We start from the raw sequence: 13,392 nt of genomic DNA, 5'->3' as shown, positions 1-13,392 counted from the left end.
TCTTGTCACCCCCTCAAATTAGTGAAACAAATATCTATAATTCTAAATACAAAACCATGAGTATTACCATATTCTACATTATGTTTAGCAATGGTGTTAGTTAGAATAGATCTCTTTATATCTGATCTATGTTCTATAATACATTCGCATAACTTTCTAGTAGATTTTCCTACATAGAAATTAGGACATTTTTCACAAGTAGCTAAGTAGACAATGTTAGTTGTATTACAAGTAGCAGTACATGAAAAGGTATATGACTTATGTGTAACAGGATGTATATATTACTTTTGCATATGACATTACATACTGAACAATTCATACAAGGAAAGGTACCTTTTTTGTTAAATTCTAACCTACCTTGTGTTTTTTGTCGTATATATAACATAATTTACTTTTTAAATTATTAGAATTCTTATATGCAAACATAGGACATGATGGAATAATGGTGTTTAATTCAGGTAGGACAGTTAACATACTCCAATTATTAGCTATCATTTTTCTAACTTTAGAGGTATACCGACTATATGTAGTAGTGTACCGTAAATAATTATTGTTGTTTATGGGAATACATCTGTCATCATATAGCACTGAAAAATAAGGCTTAGCTTTATTATTTCTTTGATCAAATATTTTATTCTTTTCTTCCATGAATAATTTAAGATCGTAACCTCTCTGTTGGAACTCATAAGTCATGTCATGTAATTGTTCCATACAAACATTATCCCTAGTATTTAGTCTAATAGCTCTACAATATTTTTTTCCTCAAAAAATGTTTTTATTTTCAATTAAAATAACATTTACATAATGTTTTTAAATATCATTTTACACAACTATATACAATATTTACAATAGCCTGACTTTCAGTTATATACACTGTATGTTATTAAATATAGAATTAACAGATCAGTTATCAGAAATACAATATTGATTATTGCAGAGTGTCCAACAAAGATATAACTTTTTTCCAAGGATTATTTACCATTGGCCTGGGATAGATTCGTAGTTCTTTGATTTTTATTTCCATCAATGCAGTTGTCTTCAGCAAAGTGTAGAATTCTTCCAAGGTCGGGGATGTATTTGAATTCCACCTTCTGGTTACACATTTCCTAGATATAGCAAGTATTGTCCATAACAAATACATATTTATCTTATTCAGGTAGGGACCATCATTTACATTTAGTATAATCAATGCTTTAGTTAAGGTAAAGGATTCATAGTTTCATAGGTTCATAGGTAGGTACTAGGCTATTGGCCCTAGGGCCTATACAATCCTAGCCAAAAGGTACCCTGGCTTTCGCCACCCAAGAAAATTATTTTCCTGTGCCCCTGTCAAGCAGAACCACAGAAGTGATCCCCAGGGTGAATTTCCTATTACCCATCCAATCATCAAGATTTTTCTTGAAGAGTGTTAATGAGGAGCTCTGTTTGACATAGATAGGTAGTCTGTTCCAGAATATGGGAAGTCTCTGGGACAGGAATCTATCCCTCCAGCATGTTCTGTTTATTGTGGTGACAAGGTTCAGGTCCCTAGAGCGTGTAGCTCAGAGGGATTGGGATTTCTTTAAGTGGAGTATGTCCAACAGCTCTGGGTTTGACATAGCTTTGTATGTTAGGCAGAGATCGCCTCTGAGTAGGCGATATGCGATGGAGTAAAGCTGGAGTTTTTTGACACGGTCTGCATAAGGCATCTGTTTGAGGCTAGTAGTCCTCTTTGTGAGGTATTTTTGCAGCCTTTCCAGTTGTTGTAGATGTCTTGTGAGGTGCATACCAAAAGGGGCGTTGTACTTTATAATGGGTCTAATGAGTGATGAGTATTGGGGAACAATGGCCTCTTTTTTTCTGGATGAGAAACCTTTTGTGATGAGGTGTGCCATGTAGAAGGATTTCCTGACCACTGTGGCAATGTGATTATCAAAGGAGAGACTACTGTCCACCTGTGTCCCAAGGTCTCTTATCACACTTTTGGTGTTAAGTAGACTGCTGCCTATGTGGTAGTTCATGGGTATAGAGTTTTTACCAAAGGGGATGACAATGCACTTTTTGGCATTGAGCTTGAGACCATGTCTTTGACACCAGGCATCTGTCTCAGTGAGGCCCTTTTGTAGGATGTCCACATCGTTAGGAGTTTCGATTATGGCTTCTAGTTTGCAGTCATCTGTGAATTTAGTTAGCCAAAGACCTTCTGTGTTAGCCTGTACTTCAGAGAAGTAGATACCAAACAGGAGAGGACCCAGGACTGAACCCTATGGTACTCCACATGTCACTGGTCTGAAGTCTGATTTGCAGTCTGCTACTTTCATGGTGTGGGTTCTGTCAGTAAGCCAGTTGGCAACCCATCTTGTGACATAGGGATTTATACCTAGTTTAGTGAGTTTATCTATAATTCCAGAGTGGGGGATGGTGTCGAACGCCTTGGCGAGATCTAGATAGGCTGTGTGAACCACCTTACCCTCATCTATGGCTTTGGTGACTACTTCAAAGAAGTCTATCAGATTTAGGAGACATGATCTGCCTTTTACAAACCCAAACTGTGTGGGATCCAGAGTTTGGAGATCTCCAATGTCTTTGTTTATGAGTTCCATGATGATACATTCCATGGCCTTGCAGACAAGGCTCGTCAGGCTAATGGGGCGGTAGTTCCCTGGGTCTGTTGTGGCCCCCCCTTTGTGGAGTGGGATAACTGTTGCGGTGCGCCATTCAATGGGCACAAAGCCTGAGGTGAGGCTATGATTGAACATGGTACTTAGGTGGGGTGCCAGTTCATTCTGTAGTTCATGTAGAAGGCAGCCTGGGATGTTGTCAGGTTCCCATGGATGCTGTGTTCTTGGCTTTGGAGAATGAGGTTTTTACCTGTGCAGCTGTGATTACAGGAAGTTTGCATTCTTCCGGTATAAAGATGGGCCCTTTAGGGGGTGAGAGAGGGGGTAAAGTTAGCACTGAACCTATCTGCCAGGATGTTGGCAATATCAGTTGGTTCTGTATATTTAGTGTCATTGTGCTGTAACTCAGAGCAGATCTGAGTGTTGCCATTGAGATTTTTGACATAGCTATAGAATGCTTTGTGATTGTCTTTAGAATCAGTGGCAATTTTGTTTTCATAACTAGCTTTTGAGGATTTTATGAGGGATGAGCTTCTTACTGAGGCTGAACAGGGAGTTCCTCCAATCGTGAGATTTTACTCTTTTTTGCAACAGTTTCTTTCTTCTGTTGTAGAGTTTGTTTATGGCAGAAGACCACCAGATTGGCTTCCTTTTTTTGGAGGATAGCATCTTGGTTCTGTTAGGGATAGCACGATCCATGCACTCGTGTAAGTGCTTATAAAGTGCATTTGTGTAGGGTTCAGCAGTCGTACCTCTATTGTCCATCTGCATGGTTGTCGTGAAGTTTGCCAGTTCTGTCTTAAGAAGTGTGAAGTTGGCTTTGGAGAAATTTTTTACAGTTGTTTTCCTAATGGGAGGTGGGAGTGGGATGTGGATGTCTAGGGTGATTAGCTTGTGGTTGGATCTGACCAATGAGGAGCTGACCTCTGGTGTGGAACACCGGTCACCCATGTTGGTGATGACCAGGTCTAGGATATTGCTGCTCCTGGTGGGGGTGTGGATAAGTTGATCCAAGGCATTGGAACTGATGATTTCCAGAAAACGTTGAGCAAAAGAGTTGGTACATGAGTAGTTTTCCCAGTTAATGGTAGGGTAGTTGAAATCAGCCATTATTAGAGTGTTGGGTTGTACCTTAATATTTTCCAGTGTATCAAGAAAAGAGGAGTGGGAATCCTGGGGCATGGTGGGGGGTCTGTAGCAAGCTACAATCTGGATTGCGGTTTTGCCCAGAGTTAGTTGAACTTGGATAATCTCAGATGCATTATGCTGAGCAACTAGCTTGGAGGTGTGGATATCCTTAATGAATATGGACACGCCTCCACCTTTAGTGCTTTGGTCCAGGTTTGGTGGCCGAAAGGTATGGTATGAAATATAGCCTGGTAATGCAGGAGTGCTCTCTGGAGCTTTGAACCAGGTCTCTGTCACTGCACAGATGTCAATTTTCTCCATTTTAAGGAGTGCCTCGAGTGAGTGCATCTTGAGGTTTAGACTTCTAGCATTGAATAGCATTAAATAAAGCTTGTAAAAATGATTGATTCTATTCCAATATGATTTAATTTTATTACATTCATAAAAAATATGAATCCAGTCTGCTTTATTTGACTTTTCACACCTCCAGCAAAAAACATTTGTAGTAGTACTGATCTTTTTAATTCCATCTGGTGTTAAAATGCTCTATGTAAGTATTTCCAGTTAAATATTTTTCAGTACTGTGTGTTAGAGGTGTAATTAACTGATAGTAAGATGTTAGTTTTAATTTCTTCTGTTAACTGCAATGATTGACCTCTTGTTAATAACTTTCAGTATGATGGTTTTGGGAATTGTTTTACATGTTATCAACTCTTTATATAGATTTGAAATGTAATTTTTCTTTTCACAACTATTATATATACATTCATACAGAAAACTTATTAGATTTGGAATATCTTTAAATGAGGAATTATAAATTAATCTGCCTAAATCTTGAGTGTATATTAGAATGCTTTGTAAGGTTAACCAGTCCTGTGTTGTAATATTGTAAGCAGTTTTTATCATATGTATATCTAAAACATTTAATTTATTTACACATTGAAACCAGCATAAGAATTCATTTTGTTCCCAAGAGGTTATTGTTTCCATATATATTTTGTGAGGAAAGTTCTTAATGATGGTAAATGGGGTTAAAAGGTCAAACCAAAGTTTTAGATCTATGTTTGCATTGCTGAGTTTCCTAAAGGAACTGTAATGATTAATCAGTGTTGTTTTAGAAGGTTTTGTTATATTTTATTGTATACTTATGCATAGTATGTACCAGGGTTTGTTTGATTTGTCTACTATTAAAAAAAAATAACAGATTAAATTAATTTGTTAATATAGCCATCGTTAATTCTTTCCAGTTGGCAAAATAATTTGGGTTTATCCAGTCTATTGTAGTTTTAAGCACAGATGCTTTTATATATGTTTCTATTTCTGGGAAGTTCAATCCTCCTTGTTTCCAGGGTCTAATTTGATGAGTTAGAGCTACTCTTTTCTTTTTGGGATACCATAAACATTTTATTAAACATGAGTTTATTTCTTTAAAAATGCATCTTTCAGGAATTAACTGTATTGCTAATGCTACATATAGTATTTTTGGCAATAACACCATTTTTATTAATTGCAATCTGTCTTCAAAAGTTAATAAAATTTTGTTCCACTTTTCTATATATATTTTTATTTTCAATAATGTTTTTATAATTTATTAATATTGTTTCATTTATATTTTTGCATAACCCTATTCCTAAATAATTTAACGTAAATTCTTGTTTTCCTATGATGGATTTATCTGTAACTTGTAGTTCTTTTTTCTTTTTTAAAAATAGAAATTTTGATCTATTAAAGTGTAGACCTGAAAACTTATAAAATGTCTCCATTACTTCTTCTAGCTCTCCTAATGACTCTCTGGAGTTTGATAGGGTTAATAAAATATTATCAGCAAAAATCATTATTTTAGATATGTACTGGTCATAGACTTCTATTCCTTTTATTCTTGGATTATTTCATATTATTTCTGCAAGTATTTCTATAGCCAAAGCAAATAAAATAGGAGAAAGGGGGCATTCTTGTTTAGTACCTTTCGTTATATGGATAGATTCTGAGATGAAAGGACCTAATTTAATGTAGGTTAAGTTATTAATATATATGCTTTTTAGTAATAAGATGAAGGGAGGAGGAAATTCAAATAATACTAAAGTTTTAAATAGATATTCCCAGTTGAGGGAATCAAAGGCTTTTTCTATGTCTAATCTGATTACAAGTGTTTCTTTATCTTCTTTATTCACATCATCTATGAGAGTAAGTATCCTTTCATTATTATCATGTGTGTGCCTGTTATATAAAAATCCAGTTTGATCATTATTAATTGTCTTTGAAAGTGGGATTTTCATTCTGTTAGCTAAGATTGACATGTATATTTTGTAATCATTATTCAGTAATGATATAGGTCTGCATGAGGTGCAGAGGTCTGATGGTTTATTATCTTTTAGAATTAGTGTTATGAGAGAATATTTCCATGAGGGTGGTATTTTTGCTTCTGACTGGACTTCTAGCAAAGTTTTATGAAAAAGAGAGATTACTATTGAAGGGAAGAGTTTGTAAATTTCCGTAATTATACCATCTGTCCCTGGAGCTTTGTTAGATTTACTTTCTTTTATCTTGTCAACAATTTCTTTGTAGGATATAGGTTTTTGTAGGTCTAGTTTTAAGTTTTCTGGAAGTTTTTTTTTATATTGATAAGGTTTGTATCTAAGTTTATTTGGTTGGTATCTAAATATTCTTTTTTGAAGTGTTCCATATAATGGAACTGAAATGCTTCAAGGATGTCCCTTATATCTGAATCTTTTTTCCCTTTCTTTTCAAGATATATGTTACTAATGTTATTTGCTTTAGATTGTATTTTAATTCTTGTTGATAAGTTATGCAGATATCTGGGGGAGGTGGCTAATGAGTTTATTTTAATTTTTTCCAAGGCTAGACAAGTTTTGTGTGTTAGAATTTCATTATATTTTTTATTTAATTCCTCTATTTCTTTTTTGACTTCTGGACAATTCTGATTTTTTTTAGATTTTCCTGTCAAGAGTCTGGTTTGCAAGTCTAATAATTCAGATTCCCACTCTCTAACTTTGTTTTTGTATTAGTTAAGGGTCTTACCAAATAAATACGCTTTTAATGAGTCACAAACCATGACTCTACTGATTTCTGTTGTATTATTAATTTCAAGAAATAATTATAGTTCTGACAACATCCAGGGTCTGAATTCTTTAATTTTTGTGATATATGATGGAATTCTAGATGAGAGGATTAAAGGTTTAAACTCTATTTGGAGCTTCTTTATCAGAGAGTCATGACCTGAAAAGGGGCATGGAACTATTGAGAAGTTGAGGATTTGATTTGCAAATCTTGAACTACAAATAATTTGTCTATTCTGGTTTGTGTTTCAAATCTATGGCCTTTATAGGAAAATAATAAGGATTTATCATGTTTTACTTTAAAAGTGTCTATTAAATGAAATGAATCAATCCATTTTTTTAAGGATTTTGAAATAGTTGTTATGAGAAAAGACTTCTTGGTAGTTTTAGAAGCTTCTAAGGTACAATTAAAGTTTCCTCCCAGTATAAGATTTCCTTTATAATTGTTGGAAATAAAATCTAGGTGTTTTTTAACCATTCCTGCTCTAATTCCTGGGAACAAATATAGATTAGCTAAGGTCCATATTCTGTTATTAAATTTAATTATAACAAATGCTAGTAGACCTTCTTTGTCGTCATATTTATAAATAACTTTTGGAGTGATTATGTTTTTCTTCCAGACAACTGATACTCCTTTGGTCTTTGTTCTATAGGAGGATTGAGCCAAGACTGTATAGTCCTTAGGGTTACAAATAAAGCTATCATTAGTCTTAAAATGCATTTCCTGCAGAAATACCTTATTTAGATTTAAATATTTTAGTAAGTTTGATCTTGTATTTGCATTATTTAAGCCATTAGTATTTAATGATAAGAATGTTAAATCCAGTTCAAGTTATTGTAGGAAGAAACAGTTTGCTTCTTTTTTTATTATTTTGATTATAGTAGTTATACCATATTCTCTGATAACACTGAATGTTATTTTTATGCGTGTAAACTTGGGAGTGTAATTTAATGTTCTTTTTTCTTTAAATACAAGTAGGGTAAAATTTTGGTCAGGCTTTAAAAAAGTACTTCTATAAAACATTAATATAAAAGTATCAAATGCAAGTAAATATGAATTTCCCATTAAACATGGAATGGAAGTATTTCCTAATCCAATAGATAAAGATAGATCTATTGGATTATCACTCATACCTTTAACCAACAATATCAACTGAGCACCATATGTTAAATTATTATATGAAGAATTTTCTTAAAAGAGATATGAAATTCTATACTATTCTGTTATTATTCTATAGTATTTTATATATTAGGATGGAATGTTAGTAGTGTAAACAATTATTATTTTGATTTAGAAAATATCCGATATTTAGTTATCATTAAGAGATCCCAAACATGTCAGATATGTCATTTCGGATAAATTAAATGCAACCGAGGAGCATACACTAAATAAGCCAGCAACAAATAGATTATTACTAAAATAATTTGACTAAAAAGACTCTGTAGGAGACAATGAGTGATTACCACCAATGAAATATGAATTTACTGTAGGTGTACTGTCTTCCTTTACTTTCCCACTCTTCAGCTCACCAGCTTCAACTTACACTTATGAAAAGACATGGCTTATCAGTGGTATCCTGACTCTGAGTAGAGGCACCCTACATTCTAGTGTGCAGTGCTTTTACATATTTATAGATTTACAAAGCAGAGTCTGAGAATGAACTATGATCACCCTGACAACTCCCACCCTGCATAGGGCACCTCCTGCTTCTAGAATGGGTAATCACATTAGGTCTAGAATGAATGCGTAGGTACCCATATGGTAATCAAGACCTTAGGTAAGTATTAATCAAATAGTGTTTAGAGCATCTTATAGAGTTCTCGGGGCAGTTAGAATACTCTTAAGCCTCTTCTCCCTTGACCAAAAACAGAGATTTTCCTTCCCTTTCTTTCCCTTTTTTTAAATCAGTACTAATAAATGAAATTCAGCAAACATAGGTAAACAGAAATAACATTCAGTAGTCTGTCTTGAACATGACTCGCAATCCATTAAACAAGTCAGTGACTAACATCACTTTAGTAAACATTATAAACACAAATTGGAAATAATTTCCTAGCTCTTTAAATTTTCTGATAAAGCAAAAAGTTAACAATAAGCTATTCTAAGTAAAAGTGTAAAGCATTTAAGTTTTTCCTTGCATGTATACATTTCTACTTATACTGTATTGTCAATAGCTGTCTTTGAAATCTGTACAATACTTCACTTCTTCAATTCATTCCTTTTTCAATTCAGGTTTTGTTTTGTCAAAACAGCAACAATATTTCAAGGGCACAATTAATATTTAGACTGATGTTTCAAATAAATAACTTGTCAGTTGCCAATTGAGGTAGTTTAGAATGTATACTTAGTGCAAATATAGCATGTTGCAAAAATAATATGTATTTTTGCGTGTGCTCTATAGACTGTCATATGCAAGTGACATATATAATGTAGCATATATAGAGCAGATAGCTTATGGATTCAGGTTGTTAAAGTAAGCTATGCTTATTAATCAGGCAGTTTCATTTAAGTTCACAAGTAATTTGGGGACATTTCACTTGAGTTTCCAGGAATGTGTAGTCCAAGGTGAGTAATTGAGTCCACTTTTCCTCATAAACATGTGTCACAATTTATTAAACAAAGCAGAGTCTAACATCTGTCTAATAATCATTATAAAGACAAATAATAGTAATTTCCTAGCTCTTCAAACTTTCTGATATCACAAAATGTTGACAATAAGCTATATTAACTGGAAGAGTAAAACATTTCAATACTTCCTTGTGAATATACATTTTTACTTATACTGCAGTGTCAAGAACTGTCTTTGAAATCTGTGCATTACTTCACTTCTTTCAAGTCATTCATTTTACAGCTCAGACTATATTTTGTCAAAATGTCAATAGCATTTCAAGGGCACATTTAATATTTAAACGGATATATTAAATGAATAGCTATCAGTTGCCACATGAGTTTATACAGAGTGTGAGGTAACTGCAAAGATAACGTTGGAAAAGTAATATGTATCTTTTCATGTGCCCTAGAGACTGTCAGTTTCAAGTAACATATAAAATGTAACTTTTACAGTGCAGACAGCTTGTGGAATCAGTATGTTAAACTGAGTAATACTTTTCAATCAAGCAGCTACATTTAAGTGCACGTGTAGTTTGGGAACATTTCAGTTGTGTTTCCAGGAATATGTAATCCTATGATGATAAATCATAAAATATTTACAAATAGTCCTATTATGTATTTATTTTACCTTGCTTAGGTTGTTTTTCATTTTAATAACTAAACAACATTACTTTTTCTTATTTTTTATCTGTGAGGCTAAATGCACTTCGCAGGTTCACAGTGTCCTTAGAAACTGCAGCAATTGTTTACTGTTGCTATGGCAATGCAAATAGACTGTGAAGAAAGCTTCACTTCTCTTAACCAACAGTACATTTTCCCTCCTTTTTTGTTGTATATTTGTTAATACTAAAAGGAAATAATTCAAAGGACATATGTACATGAATGGAACATTTCAGACAATCACAAAGATGTCCCCAGTCCCAATAAGCATAATAGTGACTATCATTAATCTAATAAATACTGTAATAACAATTAAGTTCACTATTCCAATTAGTCTGCTTTAAAACTAGATTATTTTAGACTGTTATTTATCTATGTATAGATAGTGAGTTATTAAATATATACAGACCATATTAGTATAGTAAATTGGAGAGAATTTAGGAAGGGAGACAAGATGCAGTTAAAATAAATAATGAGAAAAGAGAGAAGTGAGAGAAAGAAAAGAGAAAATTAAGAGAAAAAACACATATACTATATGTTGATTTACAGTATAAATATTTTATGTGCTGTATAACCCTCCTTCTGTGAAAGAAAAGTACCCTGTTTTACATACCTGAGGCAATATGAAAACTCTCATGTGTGATCTATTTTCAAAAAATATAGATAAAGATTCCAGTAGTTAGTTACTTTTGTTTTAAAATTCCAAGCAGTAAAATTGGTCCTTTAAAGTAATGTTAAAACAATTCATATCATAGTAGATGTTTTGAAAGATTTGGCTGTAACAATATCAGTCTTTTGCTTCTTCTTTTTGACGTCTATCCAGACATTTGTTTATTTTATTCTCTGGAGAGAAGGTGACATCCAATCCATATCTTCTGGTAAAGTAATCACATATCTTTTGGTAAAGTAATCACATTATTAGTTTTAATTAATGAAGAGGCTTCCTCTAAGTCAGTAAAAGTTTTCATCATGTTGGCATACGGTATTCTTATCTTAGCTGGATATGCAAGTTGTGCCTTGATGTTATTTTATTTCAGAAACGTTATCATTGGCCACACTTTTTTTTCTTTGTTCCATTATTCTTGATGAATTGCCGTTATCAAATCTTATCATGCTCTGTTTATATTTTAGAGGTGCCTTCCTCCAAGCAGATCTTAACAGCAGTTCCTTGTCCAAGTATGAAAGAAATTTGATAATTATTGACCTAAGAGGATAGTTTGAGTTAGTGGCTGGTTTCCCCAAGAGCTCTGTGCACCATTTCAATGCCAAAGGAAAGTCCTTCTTTTAAATTTAGAAAGACAGAGATCCAGCTTGATAAAAAGGAAATAATATCCTCACCTTCTGTGTTTTCAGGTAATCCGAAAATCCTGATGTTATTTCTCCTCTCCCTATTTTTCAAGTCATCTACATTATTAACCAACCAAGTGTTTTGTTTAAGAAACAGCTCTGTCTATGTTTCCTCTTCTTTAAGTCTGCTTTCTAAGTCATTTAGAGAAACCTCTATTCCTGTTATCCTTGTCTGGTGTTGTTTTAGCATTTCCTTGAGGGTGTCAGCCTGTTTTTGACTGTTTTAAGATTTTCTGGGTTCTCTTTAAAATCATTCATCTTCAAAGACAACTCCTGCAGGGTAGATGTCATCTGTTGTAGTTCCTTCATAAAGGCAGCATCCTAGTGAAAATTCCTTGAGTTGCTCATTTTAACAAGTGAATATATCTCCAAGCTTTTTGACAGGCAATTATTTGTAAAACTTCACCAAAGTTTCTAACTAGGTAAATTAGTCCTTTATCTATAAGATTTTATACTTTGAAGAAAAAAAAGAATATTTTTTCCTGTCTTATTTAACTAGTTATATGGAGCTTTAAAAAACTGCTGCTTTCAGTTAGCCATTCAGGCTCCGCCCCCAGCTCTAAAATATTAACTTCTCACTCTACCCTGAAAAGTATAGTTGGGATGCATACTCTTTCTATGTAAATGTGTGTTTTTATGGGTAGGTCTCTTATATATTCTTGTATCTAAAATACTATCTGCTAATCTTAAATGTACATCTAAAAAATGTATTTCAGTTGATGAGGTTGTCATCTCAAATCTTAGAAATGGTGTTGTAGTATTCAAATACATAACAAATTTGTTCAAATGGTCAAGTGTGCTTCCCCACATAAAAAACACATCGTCCACAAAACGCTTATAAAACATAATATGAGGGCGTGGCCAAGGATGAACACAGGATAGCAGCAGATTTCTTCAGCTCCACCAATTTCATTACACTGACAGGAATTAATTACTTAAAAAATTAATTTTTGAAGTAATTTTCTTTCTAAATATGTTTGTTTTATATAGTTCTTGAACTATATCTAAAAAAGAAAGGAAATCTTAACACTATTCCTGTCAGAAATCACTTTGGAAATTTTCCTGTCAGTTTATCAGTCTGAAATGAGTTCCAGTAAGACAAATTCTCAAGACTCCAGCATCAAGAAAGAACTTCAGTCTCTGATAATTATAATCCAGCAACTTACTGCTAAGATGGATAAAATGGATACTAAAATAGACACCTTCATAGAAAAAACTACAAAACAAATAGACTTGTTACATATAGACCTGCAACAACAGAAGATCCAGATGACAGGCATAGAAGAAGCTGTGAATGACATGGAAAATAGAATACAAGAAGAGGAAATCAACATTGAGTTTCTGCTGAAACAAAATACACATTTACAAACAAAGCTGGATGACCTGGAAAATAGATCTAGGTGCAATAACATTAGGATTTTTGGACTGCCAGAAAATATTGAAGGCAACAATATTACTTCTTTTTTAACAACATGGCTCCCTAAAACTTTAGACTTACCAGAAGCATTCTCTTTTGGTATCGAAAGAGCACATAGATCTATAGCTAATACTAACTCTAACAAAAACTATCCTAGATCAGTTATAGTTAGATTTATATCATCTTCTGATAAATAGATGGTTCTTAAATCTGCTTGGACTAAAGCTCCTGTTAAGATTAATGAGACAACTGTGCGTTTTGACAATGACTATTCTTCCATGGTAATAGCTAAAAGAAAAGTTTTTCTGCCACTAATAAGGGAGCTTTAAAAAGCACAGTTTAAAACATACCTTCTGTTTCCTGCCAAGCTTAAAATCTTCCTTCCTGATGGTCCTAAAATTTTCGATGACTTAGACTCTGCTTTATTGTTTACCAAAAAAAATAAGATTTTGGATAAAATAGAAGAAATGGAATGGGCTAGTCCTTCATTAAAGAGACTGGCAACTGAAACTTCGTGGAAGACTTCAGAGAAGAAGAAGAGACTAAAAAACA

This window comes from Protopterus annectens, chromosome 10.part0, assembly GCF_019279795.1.
Source record: "Protopterus annectens isolate FY-2018-M chromosome 10.part0, PAN1.0, whole genome shotgun sequence".
Taxonomy (NCBI): domain Eukaryota; kingdom Metazoa; phylum Chordata; order Ceratodontiformes; family Protopteridae; genus Protopterus; species Protopterus annectens.
This window is presented reverse-complemented; position numbering follows the sequence as displayed.